This window comes from Saccopteryx leptura, chromosome 6, assembly GCF_036850995.1.
Source record: "Saccopteryx leptura isolate mSacLep1 chromosome 6, mSacLep1_pri_phased_curated, whole genome shotgun sequence".
NCBI lineage: Eukaryota > Metazoa > Chordata > Mammalia > Chiroptera > Emballonuridae > Saccopteryx > Saccopteryx leptura.
Genome location: NC_089508.1, coordinates 194,980,299 through 195,007,663, shown reverse-complemented (window position 1 = coordinate 195,007,663; position 27,365 = coordinate 194,980,299). Strand labels below are relative to the sequence as shown.

Below are 27,365 nucleotides of genomic sequence, written 5' to 3'. Positions count from 1 at the left end.
CCACGGCTGATCCAGACGACCGGCTCCCAATGCAGCGAAGGCTGACCCTCAAGAGGCGAGCCCTGGCCTCCTGGCTGGCTCAGTGGAGAGAGTGTGGGCCTGGCGTGTGGACACCCCGGGTTTGATCCCCAGTCAGGGCACATAGGAAAAGTGACCATCTGCTTCTCTCCCCGTCCCTCTCCCCTACTCTCCTCCCCTTTCACAGCCTGTGGCTCGACTGGTTCGAGTATCAGCCCCCAGCACTGAGGATAGCTCAGTTGGTCCGAACAACTCAGCCTCAGGTGCTAAAAAGAGCTTGGCTGATTCGAGCATCAGCCCCAGACAGAAGTTGCCAGGTAGATCCAGGTCAGGGTACATGCAGGAATCTGTCTCACTATCTCCCCTCCTGTCACTTAAAGAAAAGGACAAGAGAAAATAAAAAACAAAACCACAAAAGCATGAGAATGGGGAAATGGTTTATTCTATAACAAAGTATAAAAAGAAAGAAAAAGGAACACAGGTAGAAAAAAAACAGTAAGATGGTTAACTGACATGCAAATCTGTCACTAATTGCATTTAAAGCAACTGAATTAGCTATTTCAACTAAAAAATCAAATTTTCAGATTGAATACAAATATAAAACCTACCTCTAACCTGTATGAGACAAATCTATAATTTTTTTAAAAATGACATTTTCAAACTGAAATGAAAAAGCCAAAGGTACAGAAGCTACAAGGGAGGCTGATCTATCTATATTAATATCGTGCAAAGGAGACTTACAGACCAAAATAATTCAGAGATAACAAGTACCGCATAAGAATAAAAGGCTAAATTGACCAGGAAGACAATTTTCCATGTATAAAAAGGGCCTAATAAAATAGCATCCAAAGAAACGCTGAATAATTGATGAGATTAAAAGGGGAAGGTAGACAAACTCACAACCAAACTGGGGAATTTCAATACCGCTCTCTCAGGAGCGGAGAGGAAGAGAGACAGACGTCGCCAAGGATACGGAAAGGGTGGGCTGCGCGGTGAACAACCCATGCGTCAGACGCCACACCTGACGGCTGCAGAGCACAGGCTGGTTTCCGGTGTGTGTTGGCCGCTCACACAGGCTGCCTTTCTGTGGGGCTACAGAGCAAGTCTCACTGGATTCTGAAGAACTGATACCATCCAATGAATGACAGTATCTGAACACAAGGCAATTAAACCAGAAATAAAAAAAATTAGATAGAAAATCTCAGAAAGCTTGAAAATTAAGAAATTTATTTGGGAATAATCTGTCGATCAAAACAAAAATCACCACAGAGATTGGTAAGTGTTTTGAGCTGAAAGATAAGAAAAGTGCCATATATCAAAACCAAAGTATACGTGTCGAGTCACAGCCTGAAACGCACGCGTCACAGAGGAAGGAAGGAGGGAGCCCGTGGCCCACGGACGGACAGGCCCGGAGAAGCCGGGACAAGTACGGCAAGTGGAGGTCGGAGAGGGAAGGAGGTGCAGCCGTGACAACAGAAATCAACGAGGAAACGCCCACAGCACAGAGTCAGTCGTGCCCGAGTCTGGTCTGTTCAAACGGCTGATAAAACTGACGCACCACTGATGGGACAAGTCAAGGGAGAGCGTAAGACAGGACGGAAAGAGGAGACACAACTGCAGACCACAAAATACTTAAAAGTATTCCAGGATCTACTGAGCAACTTATTTATATTTAAAAGTTTCCATAAAATGGATAACCTTTAAAAAAGCAAAGCTTACCACAGCGGAATCAAGAAGAAAAAGAAAATCTGAACAGTTCCAAAACTATGAAGAAAGAAGTCACAACCCCGATTTGAAATCTTCCCAGCACGAAGACCCCGGGCCCAGGCGACTTCGTCGGTGACTTCTGCCGACCTTTGAGCGAGAAAATACCACCAGCCGTGTACACACTGTGACACAGACACCTCCTAACCTGTCCCATAGAGCCAGAAACACCACAGCACCAAAACCTGATAAGGACATTGTGAGAAATGAAAACTGTCAAAACCTGTCTTAAACACAGATGCAAAATCCCTAAACTGCTTATTAGCAAACCAGATCAAGCACTGCTCACAAAGAATAATCCACAGACAAGTCAGTGTGTTTATTCCTGCAACGCAAGTTTGGTTTAACATTTGAAAATCAATTAATTTAATTCTCCACATAACAGAAGACCTCAATCTATGCAAACGCATTTGGCTGAGGTTCAACATCTACTCAGGACTCCAACAACAGCACAAGGAGGGAACGTGGAGTCTGACAGACTCCCTCGGCGGAGCGCAGGAGCGGAGCAGGGGGCGCTGTGCAGGGGGCACCCCGCTCTCGGATCTCTGCCCGAGACGGTGCCGAGAGCCGGGGCCACAGAACAGGGCGGGAAGACATGAAGATCAAGGGGGTCGGAAACCCTCCTCAGACGGGACCAACTGCGAGCACAGAAAGCCCAACCAGGTTTACAAATAAGTTATTAAAATAACAAGCTCAGTGGCCCTGGCCGGTTGGCTCAGCGGTAGAGCGTCAGCCTGGCGTGCGGGGGACCCGGGTTCGATTCCCAGCCAGGGCACACAGGAGAAGCGCCCATCTGCTTCTCCACCCCTCCCCCTCTCCTTCCTCTCTGCCTCTCTCTTCCCCTCCCGCAGCCGAGGCTCCATTGGAGCAAAGATGGCCTGGGCGCTGGGGATGGCTCCTTGGCCTCTGCCCCAGGCGCTAGAGTGGCTTTGGTCGCGGCAGAGCGACGCCCCAGAGGGGCAGAGCATCGCCCCCTAGTGGGCAGAGCGTCGCCCCTGGTGGGCGTGCCGGGTGGATCCCGATCAGGCGCATGCGGGAGTCTGTCTGACTGTCTCTCCCCGTTTCCAGCTTCAGAAAAATACAAAAAAAAAAAAAAAAAAAAAAAAAAAAGCTCAGTAATGTTGCTGGATCAAAGTCACTCTTCAAAAAGTTCAGTTGTGTTTTTACTTACTAACACAATTTCTCTTTCTTTTGTCAGAAAAATAAATTTTTAGAAAAGATGGTATTTATATTGTAATACCATCAGCAAGAACAACAACAAAACCCTCTGAGAAGTCCACCTAGAGAAGTGGACAGAACACAGGGGGAGAGATAAAGACGGCTTCCACGTGGGGTAGCGTGCCTGAGTTCATGAACTAGAGGAGCTGCTGTCATAAAGATGCCATTGAACCAACGCATTCCCAAGAAAAAGCCCATCAGGCTACTGGTGGGCACAGCCAGGCCGGCCCCGAACTGGGGAGGAAAACACAGGGCCATGCTCAGCCCAGCGGCCGGGAGCTGACGAGGAGGGCGGGCTCCAGTGCCAGAGAACAGGACGCAGGAAACCTCAGTAACTAAGGTCGTGGGTTTCGGCAAAAAGAGAGAAACAGACCATTGGAACAATCTGGAGTCCAGAAACAGACCGGTGCCTCCAGGGGCAGTTGGTGGGTGACGTGAGCGGCCCAGGGGAGTGGGGAGAGGGACACCTGGTCAGTGGCCGGACACCCGCGTGGGGATGACTGAAACAAACACCAGTGACCCTGGGGTGGACGAAGGTTTCTTAAACAGAACACAAAGAATGACCGCCCTAAAGGACTTCTAAAATGCATAAGTTAGAGCTCATTAGGATTAAGAACTTCTGTTAAAGAGTGAAGAACTACTAGAGACTGAGAAGGCGTTCTCCGCACACGCGCCGACCGGAGGCGCTCCCCGCACACGCGCCCGACCGGAGGCGTTCTCCGCACACGCGCCCGACCGGAGGCGTTCTCCGCACACGCGCCCGACCGGAGGCGTTCTCCGCACACGCGCCTGACCGGAGGCGGAGGCGAGCACCCAGGACATGTAAGGACCCTTACAGATCAGGAAGAGGGAGCAGGAGAAAGAGGAACGGGCAGTGGGTGGAAAAGGCTTCCCCAACGTGCGTCTCCAAACGGCCAAGGGGCATGACGGTGGCTCGGGCTCAGCGGCGCTCTGGGAAACGCAGGCTGGACTCAGGCAGGTACCACACCTGCAGGGACAGCAGTGCTCCGGTGAGTGACAGTGTCACGGGGCAGTGTTACAGTGAGACGCAGAGGAACCAGGGAGGACGGAGCAGGGAGAGTGCCAGCACCCCCCAGGCCCGCCGTGAGCACTGGCAACAGCCTGTCACTCCTGCCCAAGTCCCCTCCTCTGCAGGCCTGAGGGCGTCCGACTGCCCAAAGCCCCCTAGGGACACACTAGGAGCAAGTGGCCTGACGGCTCATTGGAAGCGGCAGCCACGACCCCAGGACGGAGGGGCCGCACAGGACCAGGCAGAGGGGAGGCCGCGGGCACGGCCCACCCGCCCTCCACGTCCAGACGCCGGAAAGGCCCGGAGAACGCAGCTCACAGCCGGGCTGGAGGGGAAAAGGCTCTAGTGACAGAAGTCTTCAGAGTAGTCAAAACTCATTAACTCCAGTTAGCTGAGTAAAAAGGCCAGTTCACTGGAGGGTGAGTGAATTAGAGGCGATTCTAACAGAATGCGACGCTATTAACTTCTCGCAGTAACAGGGATCAAGCGTTGCCAAGTGCTTGCTTGGCTCCCGGTGAGGAGACCGGCTCGTGGGGACGACGCCCTGCTCACCCAGGTGTCCCCGGGCGCACCTGTCCAGGACAGGACAGTGGTCGAGCCTCACCCTCTACCAGGGCGGAACCTCCACCTGGCAGAAATGCCTCCAAACGAACCAGACCTTGCCCTGCTCAGAGCAAGCTGAGGACAGTGACACAGTCCAACCTTTCCTGCTGTGCCGGTTCACGGTGACAGGCCCCGGCCACAGCGTTCTGCACGCTGTGCACACAGGTGAGTGAGGAGGAAGGCCCCAGGCTCGGCCCCACCGCCTCCCAGGGCCAGCGCGCTGTCTGATCCCCAGACTTAGACCGCATCCCTGTTTTCCCAAGACCTCCTTCTCTGTGTTTCTCGTCCCCTCCATTTCCATCAGCCAGGGTACTGATGACCATGTAAGAATCCTGACGATCGTGTGAGAATCCTGACGACCGTGTGAGCATCCAGCAAGTCCCCTGGGAGCTCGTTTCTGCCCGGTGACCAGGTGCAGAGCAGCCGTGAGGGGACAGGGCCGCCTGACCTGAAAGGCACCCCGTCCAGGACTCGCGTGCGTCCTCCCTGCAGGCGGCCCTCGCGGGGAAGGGCCGGGCCGGTTCATCCACCTGCCATGGACCCACACGGGCACCAGGTGCGAAGAACAGGCCCGTGCCTGTGCCCCCAGCGGGCACAGCTGTGCGTCACCAGAGGCCAGGCTGCCTGACTTCCTTGTCGCCCCGCCCCGCCCCACCCGCCCACGCGTGAGTTCTGCCCGTCTCCCCAGCAGGAGTGTTCCTGCACTTACACCTCCTGAGGAGAAGCTCCTCGGTGCCCACAGTGGAGCCCGGAGCCCAGGGGACTTCCTGGAGCAGGGCGCTCGGCTGGCACACTGCGGTGCCCGACCCCCTCGCCGATGTCCGTGTGACACACCCCAGCATCAAGCCCCCCACCCACCGTCCCTGAGCTCCAGCCGCCAGTGTGGGCGCGGCCCCAGGGGCTGGTGCTCCAGCTTGGCGCTCAAGCAAGGAGGGGCCGGGGCTGCTGGCACCAGGGAGGGGACGTGCCCCCGAGGTCCACGCAGTGTCTGTCTGTATGACACCGAAGTGGGGGACGCAGGCCCAGAGTGACTGCTGGTGTGGCCTGGCTCTGTGGTGAGCACAGTCCGCTTTGTCACAGGGGCACAGAGAGGAGGAAGAGCAGGTAAGACAGGGACACGCCAGGTCACTGGTCAGAGAAGCCCCTGTCTGCCCAGCCTCCGTGTCCCTGCCTACAAAGCCGGGCTTGAGGGAGAGGGGACGTGGTGGACGTCTCAGCAGCCATCTTCACCGAGGGCCTGGGACCTGCTGGCCTCCTGCACCGCGTCCACCCCAGCACAGGGCCCGGCCCTGCCTGGCGCTCAGGAAGCTCCGCTCGCTGACGAGAGCGTGAAGGAAGCACTCACTCCCTCAGAACAGCCGTGAGCACGGGCTGTGCTCTCGTCCAGGAGGGCCACAGCCTGCTGAGTTCAGTCACCTGCCCAAAGCCAGCAAGACGTGTGACAGTGCTAAGACCTGACCGCGGTCTGCTGGGCGAGGGGCTGAGCTCTGCGCAGCGACACGGATGCCCAGACGGGCACGCAGGGGCAGACGGGGGCGGGGCCCAGACGGGCACGCAGGGGCAGACGGGGGTGGGGCCCAGACGGGCACGCAGGCGCAGACGGGGGCGGGGCCCAGACGGGCACGCAGGGGCAGACGGGGTGGGGCCCAGACGGGCACGCAGGCGCAGACGGGGGCGGGGCCCAGACGGGCACGCAGGGGCAGACGGGGGCGGGGCCCAGACGGGCACGCAGGGGCAGACGGGCACGCAGGGGCAGACGGGGGCGGGGCCCAGACGGGCACGCAGGCGCAGACGGGGGCGGGGCCCAGACGGGCACGCAGGGGCAGACGGGGGCGGGGCCCAGACGGGCACGCAGGGGCAGACGGGGTGGGGCCTGGCACAGGCTGCCCATCAGAGCCCCGCACGGCTCTCAGCCCCAGTCCCCACGCGACACAGACACCGCAGCCCTCTCCACTCACAGGAACACTCCGACTCCACATCTCCGAGGACCCGTGGCGTGGCTCAAATAGCTCCCATGGATTTAAAATGTCCCTCCTGCCCGACTCAGCGGCCAAGCTCCAGGCAGGACTGAGGAGCCACAACCGCCAGCCGGGGGCGTCTTCAGCGAGGCCGGAGGACAGCTCGTGCGCGACAGGCCCAGGCTCAAAGTCCAGCACGCGGCTTGCAGTTCACGTGCGTGCTGTGGGCACCCACCCAGGGCCACACTAGTGGACCGTCCAGGGGAAAGACTGCCTGCTCTCCGAGGACCGGGCGGGGTGTGAGGAAAGGGAAGCATGACAGGGCCCAGTGGGGACGCGGGGGGCGAGGGCCCAGTGGGGACGCGGGGGGGCGAGGGCACAGTGGGGACGCGGGGGGCGAGGGCCCAGTGGGGACACAGGGGGCGAGGGCCCGGCAGGTGCCCAGTGGGGACGCGGGGGGCCCGGGCCCGGCAGGTGCCCAGTGGGGACGCGGGGGGCCCAGCAGGTGCCCAGTGGGGACGCGGGGGGCCCGGCAGGTGCCCAGTGGGGACGCGGGGGGCCCGGCAGAGGCCCAGTGGGGACGCAGGGGGCGAGGGCCCAGTGGGGATGCGGGGGGCCCGGCAGCTGCCCAGTGGGGACGCGGGGGGCCAGCAGAGGCCCAGTGGGGACGCGGGGGGCCCGGCAGGTGCCCCAGCTGCACCCGGGAGGGACAGCGGCTCCAGCACAGACAAGGGGGAGGGCAGGCACCCTCAGGAAGCACCCTCTGAGCCCCACCTTCCACCCTGTAATGTCACTGATGTGTGCGTGGGCCCAGAGCCCCTGGCTCCAGGGGCAAGAGCAGCGCCCCACGTCTACAGCCAGGTGCTCTCTCAGGGGCTCAGGACGCCGTGCTGAGGCCAGCACCGGACTCAGGGCACCGAGCGGCTCACAGCCAGCTCTGCAGTGCCACTCACTGATCAGCACACACCCTCAACTGCCCACCCCGTGCCAGGCCCCACGCCAGGCCCAGGGGAGAGACGACAGGCAGAACGCAACACCGGCTCTTCATGTGTGCCCCCCAAACCCCCCCAGGCCCCAGGCTGGGCACCAGCGTGGGCTGTGAGTACCGCGGACCCTGAGAAGCACGGGGTCAGGAGCACCGACCTCTCTCCTGAGCAGTCAGAACTTCACGTCTAACTTCTGATCCCCAAACACGGAGCTAACGGCCTACGCCGACTGGAAGCCCCACCGATGACGACAGTCGAGAAACACACGTCTTGTGCTGCGTGTGTCACAGGGCTGTGGTCACTGAGCAAAGACCCTTCAGCACCGTTTCCGTGCCTGGTGCCACCTGATGAGGACAAGTGAGAGCCTGTGTCTCACCTGCCCCGTGGGAGCTGGCTCTGCAGTCGGAGGAGGGGGGCCAGGAGCCGGAGGAGGGGGGACCAGGAGCTGGAGAGGGGGGACCGGGAGCCAGGGAAAGGGGCCAGGAGCCGGGGAAGGAGGGCCAGGAGCCAGAAGTCGCAGGAAGGAAGACCACACCTGCAGGTTGCATGTATCCACGGATGCCCACGTGAGGACCGTCCTAAGTGACACGAAATGCCATGGATGTCACAACAAAAGCCGGCGTGAAGGAGCCACTCCTGTCCCTCACAGGGCGATGCACCCCGCACTGGTGACGCAGCAGCAGCCGGTGTCACCGCCATGACCGAGGACATCTTCGCACTTCTTTCTGGTCTATTTATTGAAAAAACCCATGTGGCCTGACAAGTCGGTGGCGTAGTGGATACAGCGTCGGACTGGGATGCGGAAGGACCCAGGTTTGAGACCCCAAGGTCACCAGCTTGAGCGCGGGCTCATCTGCCTTGAGCAAAAAAAAAGCTCACCAGCTTGGACCCAAGGTCGCTGACTTGAGCAAGGGGTTACTCGGTCTACTGAAGGCCGCGGTCAAGGCACATATAAGAAATCAATCAGTGAACTAAGGAGTCCCAACAAAAAACGGATGATTGATGCTTCTCATCTCTCTCCATTCCTGTCTGTCTGTCCCTGTCTATCCCTCTCTCTGACTCTCTCTCTATCCCTGTAAAAAAAAAAGAAAAAAAAAAGAATGAAAAAACCTGTGTGTCCGTGGGCAAGACGGTTCAAACCCCTGTTGCTCCAGGGTCACCGGCCAGGGACCCCCTCCCGCAGCCTCAGCTCTCTCACCCGCGAACAGAACAAACCCACAGGCTTGCTTTAAGACTGAATAAGACCGCTGACGCAGAACACGACGAGGTCGGTGGCGGCCACTTTTACGTCTCAGCTACTGTGGGTCATGACTGGTCCCCTCCCCTGCAGTGTCCTCCACTTGCTACGAAACCACGTGAACACACGGTCGCTGCGCCTCACCCTCCCGTCCTGGGTTGATCCCAGCTGCCTCCGGGGCGCCGTCCCCAAGCTGCTGAGCGCCCAGGCGCCCGTCGGGGTGTCCCGGGGCGGGGCCTGCGGGGCTCCCAGGACCACGCTGGCTCTTTGCCCCCCTCTCTGGCCACTGTCAGAACTTCCTAGCTCCTCACGGTCCCTCTCTCCTCCGACTGCAGAGCCAGCTCCCGCGGGGCAGGTGAGACACAGGCTCTCACTTGTCCTCACAGGTGGCACCCGGCACGGACACGGTGCTGAAGGGTCTGCTCAGTGACCACAGTCCTGTGAGGACAGGACCCACCTGTGCTCGCCCCCAGCTTGGGGCCCCCAGGCCCAGCAGGCACGAGATGGATGGCTTCTCCCGCTGCCCCCGCCTCGCACCACACGCACCTGTGCAATAGCTCTAAGCACGCCGAGAGCTGGCAGGGCCCTGAGGGTGGGGGAGGGGGAGCTGCAGCTGCTGCCCGCTGCCCGTGGCTCCCCGACTGCTGAAGTAATGGACTCCCCCTGGAGCCCCTTAAGTGCTGGCTTCTGAGGCCACTCAGGGTGGGGGGGTTAGAGCCACAGGCGCCCACGGACAAGGGGCCGCAGCTCCGATCTTGAAAGCACACCTGATTGCTCCTTAGTGGTCAGCCTCCCGCAGGGCTGAGTGACGGCTCCACCCGCACACGCAGGGTCCCCTGTGCACAGTGCTCCTGTCCTCGGGGCAGGACCGGGCCAGCGCCACCACGAGGAGGAGGCTGCTAGCTATCTCAGAAGGCTCAGCCACCGCACACCATCCGTCGGAAGGGGCGCGCAGGAGTGGACGGCTGGTGCAGGGCCGCAGCGCAGGGCACCGCGCCCCGGGGGCCCTCTGTGCCGGCACACGAGACGGGCGGTCCCCAGACGCCCAGCCGAGGCGCTGCTGCGAGCCCGGCACACGAAGGAGACAAGTGAGACCCGGATGGAATGACCCGCCCACGGGCCCACCGCCACCTCCCACACCGGGAACACAGACGGATCCGTGCTCTCCAGATCGAGAGAGGCTCTCAGCGTGTGGGCAGCGGGAGCAGTCAGCGAAAGGCCCGCCCCCCACAGGACATCCAACACCCCGTGTGGCCCACAGCACTGTAGAACCAGAGGAGAAAGTCAGATCGGGGCAACACAGCCACACGCCCCCCAAACTGTGCACAAGTCAGGAAGATCAGGGACCCCCAACAGGAGGCCGGCAGCTGGTGCAGAAGGCCCCCAGGAAGTGTGACTGGCTGTCCACAGGGAAGATGCAGTAAGAGTGCCTACGCGAGGGGGCAGAGACCGCAGTGCAGACACTCGGGCGCGTGGGGCGGACATGACGAGCACCCCCCCTGCCGGCGATGTCCACAGGGTGCTCCCACCCTTCGCCCGGAGTCCCAGCTCCAGACACACCTCCTAAGAAGTGAATTACAGATATGACCACAGCACCACATCTAAGGATGCTGGTCACATAGGCAAAAGTAATGAAAAAAATAGAAACAGCCTAAATTTCCAACGAAGAAAAGAGTTTGATTTTGGTTCATCTGTGCACAGAGACATTATACAGCACTGAGGTTTTATTTTTAGAGATTGGACGGTGAGTGGACGGTGGGTGGTGGATAGTGGGTGGTGGGTGGTGGGTAGATGGATGGTGGGTGGTGGGTAGTGGTAAGTGGTGGGTAGTGAGTGGTGGGTGAGTGGGTGGTGGGTGAGTGGTGGGTGGTGGGTGGTGGGTGGGTGGTGGGTGGTGGGTAGATGGTGGGTGGTAGGTGAGTGGATGGATGGTGGGTGGTGGATAGTGGGTGGTAAGTGGATGAATGGTGGGTGGTGGGTGGGTGGTGAGTGGTGGGTGGTGAGTGGTGGGTGGGTGGTGAGTGGTGGGTGAGTGGTGGGTGGGTGGTGGGTGGTGAGTGGTGGGTGGTGAGTGGTGGGTGGTGAGTGGTGGGCGGTGAGTGGTGGGCGGTGAGTGGTGGGTGGGTGGTGGGTGGTGGGTGGTGGGCGGTGAGTGGTGGGTGGTGGGTGGTGGGCGGTGAGCGGTGGGTGGTGGGTGGTGGGTGGTGGGTGGTGGGTGGTGAGTGGTGGGTGGTGGGTGGTGGGTGGTGGGTGGTGGGTGGTGAGTGGTGGGTGGTGGGTGGTGGGTGGTGGGTGGGTGGATGGATGGTGGGTGGTGGGTGGTGGGTGGTGAGTGGTGGGTGGTGAGTGGTGAGTGGTGGGTAGATGGTGGGTGGTGAGTGGGTGGATGGATGGTGGGTGGTGGATAGTGGGTGGTGAGTGAGTGGTGGGTGGTGAGTGGTGAGTGGTGGGTGAGTGGTGGGTGGTGAGTGGTGGGTGGTGAGTGGTGGGCGGTGAGTGGTGGGCGGTGGGTGGTGGGTGGTGGGTGGTGAGTGGTGGGTGGTGGGTGGTGGGTGGTGGGTGGTGGGTGGGTGGGTGGGTGGATGGATGGTGGGTGGTGGGTGGTGGGTGGTGAGTGGTGGGTGGTGGGTGGTGAGTGGTGGGTGGTGAGTGGTGAGTGGTGGGTAGATGGTGGGTGGTGGGTGGGTGGACGGATGGTGGGTGGTGGATAGTGGGTGGTGAGTGAGTGGTGGGTGGTGAGTGGTGGGTGGTGGGTGGTGGGTGGTGGGTGGTGGGTGGTGAGTGGTGGGTGGTGAGTGGTGAGTGGTGGGTAGATGGTGGGTGGTGAGTGGGTGGATGGATGGTGGGTGGTGGATAGTGGGTGGTGAGTGAGTGGTGGGTGGTGAGTGGTGAGTGGTGGGTGAGTGGTGGGTGGTGAGTGGTGGGTGGTGAGTGGTGGGCGGTGAGTGGTGGGCGGTGGGTGGTGGGTGGTGGGTGGTGGGTGGTGGGTGGTGAGTGGTGGGTGGTGGGTGGTGGGTGGGTGGATGGATGGTGGGTGGTGGGTGGTGGGTGGTGAGTGGTGGGTGGTGGGTGGTGAGTGGTGGGTGGTGAGTGGTGAGTGGTGGGTAGATGGTGGGTGGTGAGTGAGTGGTGGGTGAGTGGTGAGTGGTGGGTGAGTGGTGGGTGGTGAGTGGTGGGTGGTGAGTGGTGGGCGAGTGGTGGGTGGTGGGTGGTGGGTGGTGGGCGAGTGGTGGGTGGTGAGTGGTGGGTAGTGAGTGGTGAGTGGTGGGTAGATGGTGGGTGGTGAGTGGTGGGTAGATGGTGGGTGGTGGGTGGGTGGACGGATGGTGGGTGGTGGGTGGTGAGTGAGTGGTGGGTGGTGAGTGGTGGGTGGTGAGTGGTGAGTGGTGGGTAGATGGTGGGTGGTGAGTGGGTGGATGGATGGTGGGTGGTGGATAGTGGGTGGTGAGTGAGTGGTGGGTGGTGGGTGGTGGGTGGTGGGTGGTGAGTGGTGGGTGGTGGGTGGTGGGTGGTGGGTGGTGGGTGGGTGGATGGATGGTGGGTGGTGGGTGGTGGGTGGTGAGTGGTGGGTGGTGGGTGGTGAGTGGTGGGTGGTGAGTGGTGAGTGGTGGGTAGATGGTGGGTGGTGAGTGGGTGGATGGATGGTGGGTGGTGGATAGTGGGTGGTGAGTGAGTGGTGGGTGGTGAGTGGTGAGTGGTGGGTGAGTGGTGGGTGGTGAGTGGTGGGTGGTGAGTGGTGGGCGAGTGGTGGGTGGTGGGTGGTGGGTGGTGGGCGAGTGCTGGGTGGTGAGTGGTGGGTGGTGAGTGGTGGGTAGTGAGTGGTGAGTGGTGGGTAGATGGTGGGTGGTGGGTGGGTGGACGGATGGTGGGTGGTGGATAGTGGGTGGTGAGTGAGTGGTGGGTGGTGAGTGGTGGGTGGTGGGTGGTGGGTGGTGGGTGGTGGGTGGTGAGTGGTGGGTGGTGAGTGGTGAGTGGTGGGTAGATGGTGGGTGGTGGGTGGGTGGACGGATGGTGGGTGGTGGATAGTGGGTGGTGAGTGAGTGGTGGGTGGTGAGTGGTGGGTGGTGGGTGGTGGGTGGTGAGTGGTGGGTGGTGGGTGGTGAGTGGTGGGTGGTGAGTGGTGGGTGGTGGGTAGATGGTGGGTGGTGAGTGGTGGGTAGATGGTGGGTGGTGGGTGGGTGGATGGGTGGTGGGTGGTGGGTGGTGGGTGGTGAGTGAGTGGTGGGTGGTGAGTGGTGGGTGGTGGGTAGATGGTGGGTGGTGGGTGGGTGATGGGTGGTGAGTGGTGGGTAGATGGTGGGTGGTGAGTGGGTGGGTGGTGGGTGGTGGGTGGTGGGTGGTGAGTGGTGGGTGGTGAGTGGTGAGTGGTGAGTGGTGGGTAGATGGTGGGTGGTGGGTGGGTGGATGGATGGTGGGTGGGTGGATGGATGGTGGGTGGTGGATAGTGGGTGGTGAGTGAGTGGTGGGTGGTGAGTGGTGGGTGGTGGGTGGTGGGTGGTGGGTGGTGGGTGGTGAGTGGTGGGTAGATGGTGGGTGGTGGGTGGGTGGATGGATGGTGGGTGGTGGATAGTGGGTGGTGAGTGAGTGGTGGGTGGTGAGTGGTGGGTAGATGGTGGGTGGTGAGTGGTGGGTAGATGGTGGGTGGTGGGTGGGTGGATGGATGGTGGGTGGTGAGTGGTGGGTGGTGAGTGGTGAGTGGTGGGTAGATGGTGGGTGGTGGGTGGGTGGATGGATGATGGGTGGTGGATAGTGGGTGGTGAGTGAGTGGTGGGTGGTGGATAGTGGATGGTAGGTGGTGGGTGAGTGGATGAATGGTGGGTGGTGGGTGGTGGGTGGGTAGTGGATGGATGATGGGTGGTGGGTGGTGGGTGGACAAGAGGGGAAAGGTAGGCTAGAGGCAGAAATGAAGGAAATACACAAACAAGATTTCAGTGCTATGTCTGGGTGAAGGGACACGTCTTTTTAAATGTCTTCTCCACACTTCCCAGTGGTGTCCACACTCTCCACAGGGTCCTCTCTCAGTCCAGGAGGGAGAGCGGCGCTGTGGGCTTTGCAGGGTCAGGCAGCAGCCAGCCCGCCCCTGTGCAGGTGCCAAGCCTGAAACCCAGCAGGAGCGGGCGCCCCTGACCCCCTTTCAACACTGCTGCTGCTGCCCGCGGGCCCGGGCTCCAGAGGGGACACACTCTGCGGGAGCCGACCCCCACGCCAGCACCCCGAGGACAGAAACGCCAGGACCAGCGTGGGGGAGGAGACAGGAGGCTGGGAGAGCTGGTGGGGGACAGTCCGCCGGGTCCAGCCAACTCCAACCCAGTGGCTGCGCCACCACGTCCAACGCCCGGCCGGAGGAGAGCGCCTCCCCACACAGAACGCTGCTGGACAGTCCTGGACAGGCCTGTGCCTGGACGTCGGCTCTGTGTCTATGGGAGGAGTGCCCAGAGGGCAGCTGCTGGGTCACAGGGTCGCTGCAGTCCAGCCCTCAACAAGCTGTGGGAGCACTTTCTGAGTACCGACCACCTGACACTCCCGCCTGCGAGGGTGGGGAGCCCACCCTGTGTCCTCGGCAGCACTGTGCAGCGGCGCGGCGCACCTGGTGGTGGTGCTCACTGCACCCCGACCCAGTGGCGCCGACGCTCACGTGCCCTTCACACACAGCTCTCGTCCCGTTTTCTGACGAGACTCCTCACGGCTGCGTGTGCAGAGCTCCCCCGTGCTCCGCTCACAAACCCCCCAGGTCTGCACCTCCCCACCCACCTCTCCCAGGGCCCGTCTCTCCCAGAGCAAAGGGCTTTAGTTTTCACAACACCCGCCCCGTCAGGCTTTCTTTGAACAGACCACACTCGGTGACACTCCCGAGAACTCCTTGCCTGAAGACTTTCCTCTTAGTTCTGAAGCTGTTTTATACTCTTATGTTTTGCAATTAACTGTGATTCATTTGAGTTAATCTTTGTACCAAGTGTGGGGTTTCGCGCGAGGGTCACTTTCTGTCTGGATGTCCAGCTGCCCCAGCACCGTCTGTGGAAAGATTCCCTTCCTCCCACTGAAATGCTTTTGGTTCTTTCTCAAGTGGCAGCTGACCCAAAGCCGGCGGGACCCAGACGACAAGCCTGGAGCTACGGCATGAATAGAAAGTGGAAGAAACAATAGAGAAAATCAGCTGAGCCAAACGCTGGTGCTTTGAAAAGATCAATAAAATTGATCAACCATTAGCCAGACTGACTGCCCTCCTCAAAAAAAGTTTCCGATTAAGAAAGGCGAGAATGGAAGAGGAGACGGTGTCGCCAGCATCACCACGCCAAAGTGGTTCTAAAGGAGGGCTGTCCACCCTCGCACGCGCACACGACATCACCTACGTACAATGAGCTCACTCCCGACCACCAGAACGGACCCGGGAAGAAGCAGCAGCTGAACAGCTGTCGCAGGTCAGGGAGTGCCCCTCCACCTGCCCGCTGTCTCTGGGACGCGCCGTCAGCGCTGTGGGACCCCCGGGTCCCGGAGGCCCCGCCCACCACCTCCCCGCTGTCTGTGGGACGCGGCATCAGCGCTGTGGGACCCCCGGGTCCCGGAGGCCCCGCCCCCCACCTCCCCACTGTCTGTGGGACGTGGCGTCAGCGCTGTGGGACCCCCGGGTCCCGGAGGCCCCGCCCACCACCTCCCTGCTGTCTGTGGGACGTGGCATCAGCGCTGTGGGACCCCAGGTCCTGGAGGCCCCATCCACCACCTCCCCGCTGTCTCTGGGACGCGGCGTCAGCGCTGTGGGACCCCAGGTCCCGGAGGCCCCGGCGTTTCCCCCGCTCTGTCGCTCAGGTTGGCTGTGTCCACTGTTCTCTCTGCAGGGCGTCCACTCCTTCCTCTGTTCCCTCGTCTACTACTGGCTCATCCACTATGTCTTTATCTCAGTTCTGCAGTCCCCTCACTGTCCTAACTGTTCTGTCCAGCGAGGACAGCTTCCGGCCTTTGGCCAGGGCCCCTGTGGTCTGCACGATGGCACCTCTGGGCTGAGACTCCTTCGGCTCGGAGTCGGGAACCACAGGAACACTCGGCCCGAGCTGCTTCTTGGGTTCCCAGGCCCCCAGCCTCCCTCCCCCTCCAAGTCTCCAGTGTTTGATTTACACGTGACACCCGGGGTCTCCAGTCGTATTAAGCAAAAGGAAGAGGGGACAGTCTGCCTCCTACGTCTCCCGGAACAGAAGTCCTGGTGGCTCTTCAAAGCCACCCACGCAGCCAGGGCCAGCACCCCCCGGTACCTGGGCACTGTGTGAGGTGTGACCCTGAGAGCTCGTCTGGTAACTAAACGGTGCCTAGCAGAGCCCCGGCTCACGAGGAGCCCTCGACCGCGTGAATGACAGCAGACGAGGACGGGTCACTCGGCCCCCTCTGCCCGAGGAAGCAGTGCCCTTCCCCACTGCAAAGACGCCCCTGCCACCAGTATGCACAGCGGGCGGGGCTGAGCGAGAGGCTTGCTGTGACGCCCACCCTCCCCGGCCGACCTGCCACCAGTGTGCACAGCGGGCGGGGCTGAGCGAGAGGCTTGCGGTGGCGCCCACCCTCCCCGGCCGACCTGCCACCAATGCCCCCCCAGAGATGGCATCCACACCAGCAGAGGTCAGTACAGGCCCCAGAACAGCTGCTGGGGGGGTCTGTCCTGTGAGGAGACACCCCCCCCGACACCTCAAACCAAGGCCTCGGAGCCCTGCCCCCGGAAGGACCCCATGACGGTGCCGAGGTCCCTTCATCGCCCCGTCCACGCTGTGCCTGCATGTCCTCCCAACAGGGGTGCCGAGAGCCGGGGACAGCGCCGGCTGACCCTCGGAGCTGAGGTGCCCTCATCCGGGAAGAGGGGCTCCTGGGGAGACAGCGCCGGCCCAGAAAGCTGGCGCCTCCTCTCCGCATTCTCTGTGTTTGCAGAGCTGCTTGTGCAGAGACATCAGCATGCAAGATGCATCAATTACGCCGCCTAAGACGCAGCCTCTCATAGCGAAAGCCCAGGTCGGCCACAGGCAGTGCAGAGAGCACTGTGAGGAGAGGCAGTGCCCTGACCTGACGGTGTCTCCTGCCCCTGGGGTCACAGCCCGTGCTCCCCACACGGCCCGCCTGCCGAGGCTCCGGCGCTGACACCGTGCTCGTCCTCGGTGGCTGGGCTGCACTGGCACGGAAATAGCTGCAGACACGGGCAGTGAAGGCAAGGAGGTTCTCTGTGATTAACTTCAATCCCCGCCACTGACCGCTCTCCCGGCCCTCCTTGGGGCCTCCCCGTGTCCTGCCGGGCCGGCAAAGTGACGTGTGGGCATCTGGCCCACAATGTGCTGGGTGGGACTGTCACCTGGGACTCAGGGGTGCTGCACTCGGCCAAGCCTGCGTGGACTGAGGCGGGGCGGGCAGCTGGGTCCCCCGCTGGCACTGCTCCTGGTCACAGCGGTCCTCACAGCAGCCCTGCACATGGGCCCCAGCCTCACCCTGGAACATGAGGGGTCAGCGCCCCCCGGGGAGCTCCAGGGTATGTGTCCTGCTCGGCCACACTTACCCTGTGACACCCACCCTGCTCAGACAGCAGCAGTGCTGACCCCACGGCCACTGAACCACTGAGGACAAGGCCAAGAAAGACCAGCCACTGAGGACACAGCACACCTCACTCTGTGGCCAGGCTCTGAGCTCGTCCCTGACCACAGTGTGGCCGCGGGACACATGAGCAGTGCGGGGTGGTGGGGGCGTCCGAGGCCGGCAGAACGGGCACGTGGGGATGACCCCGAGCGCAGCAGATGCGCCTGCCGGCCTGTTCGGAGCGGAGCCCGTCTAGACGAAGCTCACCCTGCCCACAGCCCCATGAGCAGGCCCTGCAGCTCCACTCCCCCGAGGACGAGGGAGCCAGAGGGAGCCGAGTATGGCCGAGCACGCAGGCAGAGACTGAGGGCCCGGGACTGCGCAGGGCTCCCGGCTCTGCCCAGAGTGCAGGTTGGACCACGTGGGAAGCCTCCTGGGAGGGAGACGCCCACAGACACTCTGGGGACGGGGCCTTGGACACGCAAGCCCAGGTCCCGGGAGACAGCTCGAGGCGTGCAAGTCCGGTCCCACAGCACCAGGCAGACGGGTGAGGTGCCCACAGCCCCTCCGTGCAGCTCCTCCTGAGAGCGGGGTCCAGTGGTGCCGCTTCTGCAGGACCCGCCGCCTGCCTCCATGACACAGGAGCACGCCAGGCAGGAGGCTTGCACACGTCGCTCTTCCGTGTGAAGGGCACATTTGTTTTTCTGCAGCCACTGTGCCACGATTCCGCTGAGGAAAGCTAAAGGGACAGAGTGGGCATCACTGTGAGCAGGTGCCGTGCAGGGCCCACTGTCTGTCTGCTGAGTCTCAGAGGAAGCAGAAGCTCTGAGGGGAAGGTCACCGGCCCCGAGCTGCATGGCTGGTAGATCCAGACTCTGAACCCAGGCTGCTGACTGCAGCACTGTCTCCCGGGGAGCCAGGGGTCACAAGGTCCCGCTGACCCCTGACCTGTGCCCTCTATACTCTGCACTGTCTCCCGGGGAGCCAGGGGTCACAAGGTCCCGCTGACCCCCGACCTGCGCCCTCTACACTCTGCACTGTCTCCCGGGGAGCCAGGGGTCACAAGGTCCCGCTGACCCCCGACCTGCGCCCTCTACACTCTGCACTGTCTCCCGGGGACCCAGGGATCACAAGGAGGGCCGCTGACCCCTGACCTGCGCCCTCTGCAGTCTGCACTGTCTCCCGGGGAGCCAGGGGTCACAAGGTCCCGCTGACCCCTGACCTGTGCCCTCTACACTCTGCACCGTCTCCCGGGGAGCCAGGGGTCACAAGGTCCCGCTGACCCCTGACCTGTGCCCTCTACACTCTGCACTGTCTCCCGGGGAGCCAGGGATCACAAGGTCCCGCTGACCCCTGACCTGCGCCCTCTACACTCTGCACCGTCTCCCGGGGAGCCAGGGATCACAAGGTCCCTCTGACCCCTGACCTGCGCCCTCTACACTCTGCACCGTCTCCCGGGGAGCCAGGGATCACAGGGTCCCACTGACCCCCGACCTGCACCCTCTACACTCTGCACTGTCTCCCGGGGAGCCAGGGGTCACAAGGTCCCGCTGACCCCCGACCTGCGCCCTCTACACTCTGCACTGTCTCCCGGGGAGCCAGGGATCACAAGGTCCCACTGACCCCCGACCTGCACCCTCTACACTCTGCACTGTCTCCCGGGGAGCCAGGGATCACAAGGTCCCTCTTACCCCTGACCTGCGCCCTCTACACTCTGCACTGTCTCCCGGGGAGCCAGGGATCACAAGGTCCCTCTTACCCCTGACCTGCGCCCTCTACACTCTGCACTGTCTCCCGGGGAGCCAGGGGTCACAAGGTCCCGCTGACCCCCGACCTGCGCCCTCTACACTCTGCACTGTCTCCCGGGGAGCCAGGGATCACAAGGTCCCTCTGACCCCCGACCTGCACCCTCTACACTCTGCACTGTCTCCCGGGGAGCCAGGGGTCACAAGGTCCCGCTGCCCCCCGACCTGCGCCCTCTGCAGTCTGCACTGTCTCCCGGGGAGCCAGGGGTCACAAGGTCCCGCTGCCCCCCGACCTGCGCCCTCTGCAGTCTGCACTGTCTCCCGGGGAGCCAGGGATCACAAGGTCCCGCTGCCCCCCGACCTGCACCCTCTACACTCTGCACTGTCTCCCGGGGAGCCAGGGGTCACAAGGTCCCGCTGCCCCCCGACCTGCGCCCTCTGCAGTCTGCACTGTCTCCAGGCTCGGGGCTCCTGGGACAGGCCCTGTCCGGGGACACCAGTGGTTCCTGACGGTCAGGCCAGACAATCCCACTGCACGCGGCCACAGCAGAGCTCAGTGCTCCTGACGGGGACGCCGGAAGAGGGGTCTCCAGCCCCGCCACGTCACATGGCAGGGAGCCCTCCCGCCCCCAAGCGCCCTCCTCCTGGCGCCCCACCGCAGCCTGGCGCTGGGCACTGACAGCGCCATCCCCTGCGGCCTCCTGAGTTCGCTCAGTGAGGCTGCCTCGTACAGGAATAAATCATGCTTCTGTAACCAGCGATATTTCTTTAACCGGAGGTTAATAAAAATCACTGGCAAAGGCCAACCGGTGGATCTAATTTATTTAGAGACTTCCATAAAGCTGTGGATAAAGCCCTTTACGAAAGCTTATTAGAGAGCCCCGAGGAAGCCCAGAAAAAAGAGTGTCACTTACTGGGACTGGAGTCTAACTGAATCCTTCGGAGGACAAGGAGCCATTTGTCACCTGAAGCGCTCAGTCCTCAGCCAGACGGACCCCTGAGAGGCTGGCTCCGGTGCTCCTCAGGGAGGCCTGGCCCCATGCTCAAGCCCTGAGCTCTCGAGAGCACGGGACAGACACAGCTAACAGTGAGTGCAAACATCCCCCCAGGGTCCCAGGAGGCCAGCAGCCCCCCAAGAACACACAGCCCCTCACGACCACCTGGGCTCTGGTTCCTGCCGCACAGGGAGGAGTGTGGGCACAGCTGTCTGCGGCCTCTCAGTGCTGGACAGCTCCCTCCAGCCAGGCTCCCGGTCCCTGGCCCAACCCTGGCTGTTTGCCACGCTAACCCCCGGTCCCAGACCTACAATCTGTCTCTGAAAGCCTCCAGGCCACTAGGACACAGGTGGTCCCGGGCAGGCACTGGGTGTGGGACCCCTGCCTCGCTGCCCGCAGACCTCCGGAGCAGAGGCGTGCCGGTGCGAAGTCAGCACCCTGCATGGCCCGCTGTGCACACACACACCTACTCATCCCAGCTGCCCAGCTCCCCTCCGCCACACACCCGGGCACCCCCAAGCTGCACTGCCCCTCCTCCTCCCCAGCCCCCGGGTGCTGCAGGCCGATGTCATTCCTATGATCTCCTTCTCCGGACACAGGGCAAAGCTGGAAATGCTCTTTTAGCAAAACAATTAGAATTCTGCAGAGACCCAACCGGCCCCTTGCCCTGACCCACAGCCAGAGCGTCAGGTGCAGAACAAACATCCTGTCACCTCGAGTGACACCGTAAACCCTCAGGGACCAGCAGCCCAGTTCAGGGACAGTGCTGGGGGGCCTCCCCTCCTCCTCGGTGCTGTGTCGGGCAGTCTGGATCCTCACGAGCAAAGTTAGCCAACAGAATATTGACTGCAAACCGCGCTCCCTGCACTTGACTGTTTTCCGTTTGATGATGGATGGTATTTAATCCCAACCAGCCAAGGCGCGCTCTGCGTCTGTAAATACAGATCTTGCCTGATTGCTGTTTAATAACTGTTACAGTGGCCAGGGCTGGTCCTCGTCCGCAGGGCCCAATGTTCCGTGAGAGGCTCGTGGGAAAAGCAGCTACAGTGCAGAAAACAGCCGGCTGTCCAGGGGGAAACATACACTCATCTGAGGCACTCCCGCACGCACACACACAGACATGTACTGTACACGTGCTCACGTGTGCACACACGGCACGCACATGCCATCACACACGCGTGCACTGACGCCCCACTGCCAGACGCTGGGGTGGGGACACAGGAGGCACCGAGGCCTGAGCTGGACACTGCGGAGCCGTCTCCGACCTGTCCTGGGCACGGTGCGGACCCCAGCTGCAGACACGCCTGCCACAGGAAGGCACTCTGCAAGCACTAATCAGGAGGCCTTCTAGACTCTAGAATCTAGAGCACTCGTGAGCAGGAGTGTCAGGAAGACACTCTGCAAGCACTAACCAGGAGGCCTTCTAGACTCTAGAATCTAGAGCACTCGTGAGCAGGAGTGTCAGGAAGACACTCTGCAAGCACTAATCAGGAGGCCTTCTAGACTCTAGAATCTAGAGCACTCGTGAGCAGGAGTGCCAGGAAGACACTCTGCAAGCACTAACCAGGAGGCCTTCTAGACTCTAGAATCTAGAGCACTCGTGAGCAGGAGTGCCAGGAAGACACTCTGCAAGCACTAACCAGGAGGCCTTCTAGACTCTAGAATCTAGAGCACTCGTGAGCAGGAGTGTCAGGAAGACACTCTGCAAGCACTAACCAGGAGGCCTTCTAGACTCTAGAATCTAGAGCACTCGTGAGCAGGAGTGCCAGGAAGACACTCTGCAAGCACTAACCAGGAGGCCTTCTAGACTCTAGAATCTAGAGCACTCGTGAGCAGGAGTGCCAGGAAGACACTCTGCAAGCACTAACCAGGAGGCCTTCTAGACTCTAGAATCTAGAGCACTCGTGAGCAGGAGTGCCAGGAAGACACTCTGCAAGCACTAACCAGGAGGCCTTCTAGACTCTACAATCTAGAGCACTCGTGAGCAGGGGTGCCAGGAAGACACTCTGCAAGCACTAATCAGGAGGCCTTCTAGACTACAATCTAGAGCACTCGTGAGCAGGGGTGCCAGGAAGACACTCTGCAAGCACTAACCAGGAGGCCTTCTAGACTCTAGAATCTAGAGCACTCGTGAGCAGGAGTGTCAGGAAGACACTCTGCAAGCACTAACCAGGAGGCCTTCTAGACTCTAGAATCTAGAGCACTCGTGAGCAGGGGTGTCAGGAAGACACTCTGCAAGCACTAACCAGGAGGCCTTCTAGACTCTAGAATCTAGAGCACTCGTGAGCAGGAGTGCCAGGAAGACACTCTGCAAACACTAACCAGGAGGCCTTCTAGACTAGAATCTAGAGCACTCGTGAGCAGGAGTGCCAGGAAGACACTCTGCAAGCACTAACCAGGAGGCCTTCTAGACTCTAGAATCTAGAGCACTCATGAGCAGGAGTGTCAGGAAGACACTCTGCAAGCACTAACCAGGAGGCCTTCTAGACTCTAGAATCTAGAGCACTTGTGAGCAGGAGTGTCAGGAAGACACTCTGCAAACACTAACCAGGAGGCCTTCTAGACTAGAATCTAGAGCACTCGTGAGCAGGAGTGTCAGGAAGACACTCTGCAAGCACTAACCAGGAGGCCTTCTAGACTCTAGAATCTAGAGCACTCGTGAGCAGGAGTGCCAGGAAGACACTCTGCAAGCACTAACCAGGAGGCCTTCTAGACTCTAGAATCTAGAGCACTCGTGAGCAGGGGTGTCAGGAAGACACTCTGCAAGCACTAACCAGGAGGCCTTCTAGACTCTAGAATCTAGAGCACTCGTGAGCAGGGGTGTCAGGAAGACACTCTGCAAGCACTAACCAGGAGGCCTTCTAGACTCTAGAATCTAGAGCACTCGTGAGCAGGGGTGTCAGGAAGACACTCTGCAAGCACTAACCAGGAGGCCTTCTAGACTCTAGAATCTAGAGCACTCGTGAGCAGGAGTGCCAGGAAGATACTCTGCAAGCACTAACCAGGAGGCCTTCTAGACTCTAGAATCTAGAGCACTCGTGAGCAGGAGTGCCAGGAAGATACTCTGCAAGCACTAACCAGGAGGCCTTCTAGACTCTAGAATCTAGAGCACTCGTGAGCAGGAGTGCCAGGAAGACACTCTGCAAGCACTAACCAGGAGGCCTTCTAGACTCTAGAATCTAGAGCACTCGTGAGCAGGAGTGTCAGGAAGACACTCTGCAAGCACTAACCAGGAGGCCTTCTAGACTCTAGAATCTAGAGCACTCGTGAGCAGGAGTGCCAGGAAGACACTCTGCAAGCACAAATCAGGAGGCCTTCTAGACTCTAGAATCTAGAGCACTCGTGAGCAGGAGTGCCATGAAGACACTCTGCAAGCACTAACCAGGAGGCCTTCTAGACTCTAGAATCTAGAGCACTCGTGAGCAGGGGTGTCAGGAAGACACTCTGCAAGCACTAACCAGGAGGCCTTCTAGACTCTAGAATCTAGAGCACTCGTGAGCAGGGGTGCCAGGAAGACACTCTGCAAGCACTAACCAGGAGGCCTTCTAGACTCTAGAATCTAGAGCACTCGTGAGCAGGGGTGTCAGGAAGACACTCTGCAAGCACTAATCAGGAGGCCTTCTAGACTCTGAAATCTAGAGCACTCGTGAGCAGGGGTGTCAGGAAGACACTCTGCAAGCACTAATCAGGAGGCCTTCTAGACTAGAATCTAGAGCACTCGTGAGCAGGAGTGCCAGGAAGACACTCTGTAAACACTAACCAGGAGGCCTTCTAGACTCTAGAATCTAGAGCACTCGTGAGCAGGAGTGCCAGGAAGACACTCTGTAAACACTAACCAGGAGGCCTTCTAGACTCTAGAATCTAGAGCACTCGTGAGCAGGAGTGCCAGGAAGACACTCTGCAAGCACTAACCAGGAGGCCTTCTAGACTCTAGAATCTAGAGCACTCGTGAGCAGGAGTGTCAGGAAGACACTCTGCAAGCACTAATCAGGAGGCCTTCTAGACTCTAGAATCTAGAGCACTCGTGAGCAGGAGTGTCAGGAAGACACTCTGCAAGCACTAATCAGGAGGCCTTCTAGACTCTAGAATCTAGAGCACTCGTGAACAGGAGTGCCAGGAAGACACTCTGCAAACACTAACCAGGAGGCCTTCTAGACTCTAGAATCTAGAGCACTCGTGAGCAGGAGTGCCAGGAAGACACTCTGCAAGCACTAACCAGGAGGCCTTCTAGACTCTAGAATCTAGAGCACTCGTGAGCAGGAGTGCCAGGAAGACACTCTGTAAACACTAACCAGGAGGCCTTCTAGACTCTAGAATCTAGAGCACTCGTGAGCAGGAGTGCCAGGAAGACACTCTGCAAGCACTAACCAGGAGGCCTTCTAGACTCTAGAATCTAGAGCACTCGTGAGCAGGAGTGTCAGGAAGACACTCTGCAAGCACTAATCAGGAGGCCTTCTAGACTCTAGAATCTAGAGCACTCGTGAGCAGGAGTGTCAGGAAGACACTCTGCAAGCACTAATCAGGAGGCCTTCTAGACTCTAGAATCTAGAGCACTCGTGAACAGGAGTGCCAGGAAGACACTCTGCAAACACTAACCAGGAGGCCTTCTAGACTCTAGAATCTAGAGCACTCGTGAGCAGGAGTGCCAGGAAGACACTCTGCAAGCACTAACCAGGAGGCCTTCTAGACTCTAGAATCTAGAGCACTCGTGAGCAGGAGTGCCAGGAAGACACTCTGTAAACACTAACCAGGAGGCCTTCTAGACTCTAGAATCTAGAGCACTCGTGAGCAGGAGTGCCAGGAAGACACTCTGCAAGCACTAACCAGGAGGCCTTCTAGACTCTAGAATCTAGAGCACTCGTGAGCAGGAGTGTCAGGAAGACACTCTGCAAGCACTAATCAGGAGGCCTTCTAGACTCTAGAATCTAGAGCACTCGTGAGCAGGAGTGTCAGGAAGACACTCTGCAAGCACTAATCAGGAGGCCTTCTAGACTCTAGAATCTAGAGCACTCGTGAACAGGAGTGCCAGGAAGACACTCTGCAAACACTAACCAGGAGGCCTTCTAGACTCTAGAATCTAGAGCACTCGTGAGCAGGAGTGCCAGGAAGACACTCTGCAAGCACTAACCAGGAGGCCTTCTAGACTCTAGAATCTAGAGCACTCGTGAGCAGGAGTGTCAGGAAGACACTCTGCAAGCACTAATCAGGAGGCCTTCTAGACTCTAGAATCTAGAGCACTCGTGAGCAGGAGTGTCAGGAAGACACTCTGCAAGCACTAATCAGGAGGCCTTCTAGACTCTAGAATCTAGAGCACTCGTGAACAGGAGTGCCAGGAAGACACCCTGGAAACAGTGAGCCCCTGCAGCCCCGCTGTCCCTGAGCACCTGCCTGCCCAGCTCCCAGGCCGGGTACTCTACATGCACCTACTAGAAGGTAAACTGTGAAGGGCGGTAACCATCCACATGCAAAGGCCCAGCACAGAGCCGGGTGGCCAGCTCTGCGGCACCTGTTTTGAAAATGCGGGCCCGTTTGGACACTTCTGCTGAGCTGTGTGGGGCCGGCTGTGGGATGCTGAGTGACAGCAACGGAGGTGCCGGTTAAGAACCCCGCACCAGGCGAACAAGAGAGCCGCACACCCCACGGGGCTGGGCACCACCACACGCACTCTGCCACGCCCACTGGCTCCTCAGGTCAGCCCTGCCTGGGGGCACCTCGCCCGAGGACGGTCTGGGGACAGAGGTCAGGGACAGGGCTGTCCAGCGCACCGCAGACACTGCCCTGGTCCTCCACGGCCAGCCAGGCCAAGGGCAGAAGCGGCATCCTCCCATCTCTGAGATGATCTCCGAGTGGCTTGGAGACAATTCAAGCAGCAGCAGGACGCGGAGGCTATTTTTAGCTGTAACACTCAAGAGGCTGCCTGGCGGGGAACCGTGTCTGAGCGTGACCATCAATTTTCACCTGCAGCAAACTTCCTTTCCTTTCAGGATGAAGGTTATTCAAAGATTTGGATTTCTTCGAAATTGAGTTAAAGGGAGAACAAGTCCCCACAACGGCGGGACGGGTTTTAAGTCATAAACAAGGACATTGGCGGCTCGCACAGCCCGGTCCTCCCAGGCCTGCCGGATGCCCTCAGACTCCGCGGATGCACCTGCGGCACACGCGGGCGTGGGCACCCTGTGCTGTGGTGGAGACGCTGGGCCAGGGGATGCATCCGGCAAGGCCTTGCCCCACCTGGGCCTCCGTCCCCTCCCGCGGAGCCAGGGCCCTGCCCCACCTGGGCCTCCGTCCCTTCCCCTGGACGCAGGGCCCTGCCCCACCTGGGCCTCCGTCCCCTCCCCTGGACGCAGGGCCCTGCCCCACCTGGGCCTCCGTCCCCTCCCCTGGACGCAGGGCCCTGCCCCACCTGGGCCTCCGTCCCCTCCCCTGGACGCAGGGCCCTGCCCCACCTGGGCCTCCGTCCCCTCCCGCGGAGCCAGGGCCCTGCCCCACCTGGGCCTCCGTCCCCTCCCGCGGAGCCAGGGCCCTGTCCCACCTGGGCCTCCGTCCCCTCCCCTGGACGCAGGGCCCTGCCCCACCTGGACCTCCATCCCTTCCCCTGGACCCAGGGCCCTGCCCCACCTGGGCCTCCGTCCCCTCCTGCGGAGCCAGGGCCCTGTCCCACCTGGGCCTCCGTCCCCTCCCCTGGACGCAGGGCCCTGCCCCACCTGGGCCTCCGTCCCTTCCCCTGGACCCAGGGCCCTGCCCCACCTGGGCCTCCGTCCCCTCCCCTGGACGCAGGGCCCTGCCCCACCTGGGCCTCCGTCCCTTCCCCTGGACCCAGGGCCCTGCCCCACCTGGGCCTCCGTCCCCTCCCGCGGAGCCAGGGCCTGCTCCTGGCGACGGCAGCCTCCCCAGGTTAAGGGCTCGGCCCCCCACCTCGGATGCCTCGGGACGTGGGCCTGGGGAGAGAGGGGTGAGCCCGGGCCGCACTCGCTGAGGCTGTGAGGACAACACACTCGACAAGACACGTCAATGCAGTGTGTTAGAGACCCAGATTTAATGTGGGAAAACCACAAACAACGAATTAGAATTGCAAACGAAGCCCAGATCTGCCAGCCCTGCACACCCTGCAGGTCCAGCCTCGTCCTGCCTGCAGGTTTCTCGGAGCTGTGGACACGCTGACAGGCACGGGATGTTTCCGAGACCGAGTCCACCGCAGACGCCGTCTCTAGGAGGCTCTGGAAGGACCCGCGGCCTGGGGAGTCACGCTGCACACGCCGGCCTGGCGCTGTCT

General features: G+C 60.7%; 1 protein-coding gene across 5 annotated transcripts in view; it reads right to left on the bottom strand.

Moving 5' to 3' along the window:
* Positions 1-27,365, bottom strand: part of MAD1L1 (mitotic arrest deficient 1 like 1) — a 318,931-nt gene that overhangs the window by 131,893 nt on the left and 159,673 nt on the right. For 2 of the 5 annotated variants that reach the window (XM_066344274.1, XM_066344273.1), the window contains exon 1: positions 5,343-5,471. The exons of the other annotated variants lie outside the window; for them this stretch is intronic. The gene's annotated coding sequence lies outside the window, so the exon portion shown is untranslated. Of the gene's footprint in view, positions 1-5,342; positions 5,472-27,365 lie in introns of those variants that run through there. 5 annotated transcript variants of the gene reach the window in all.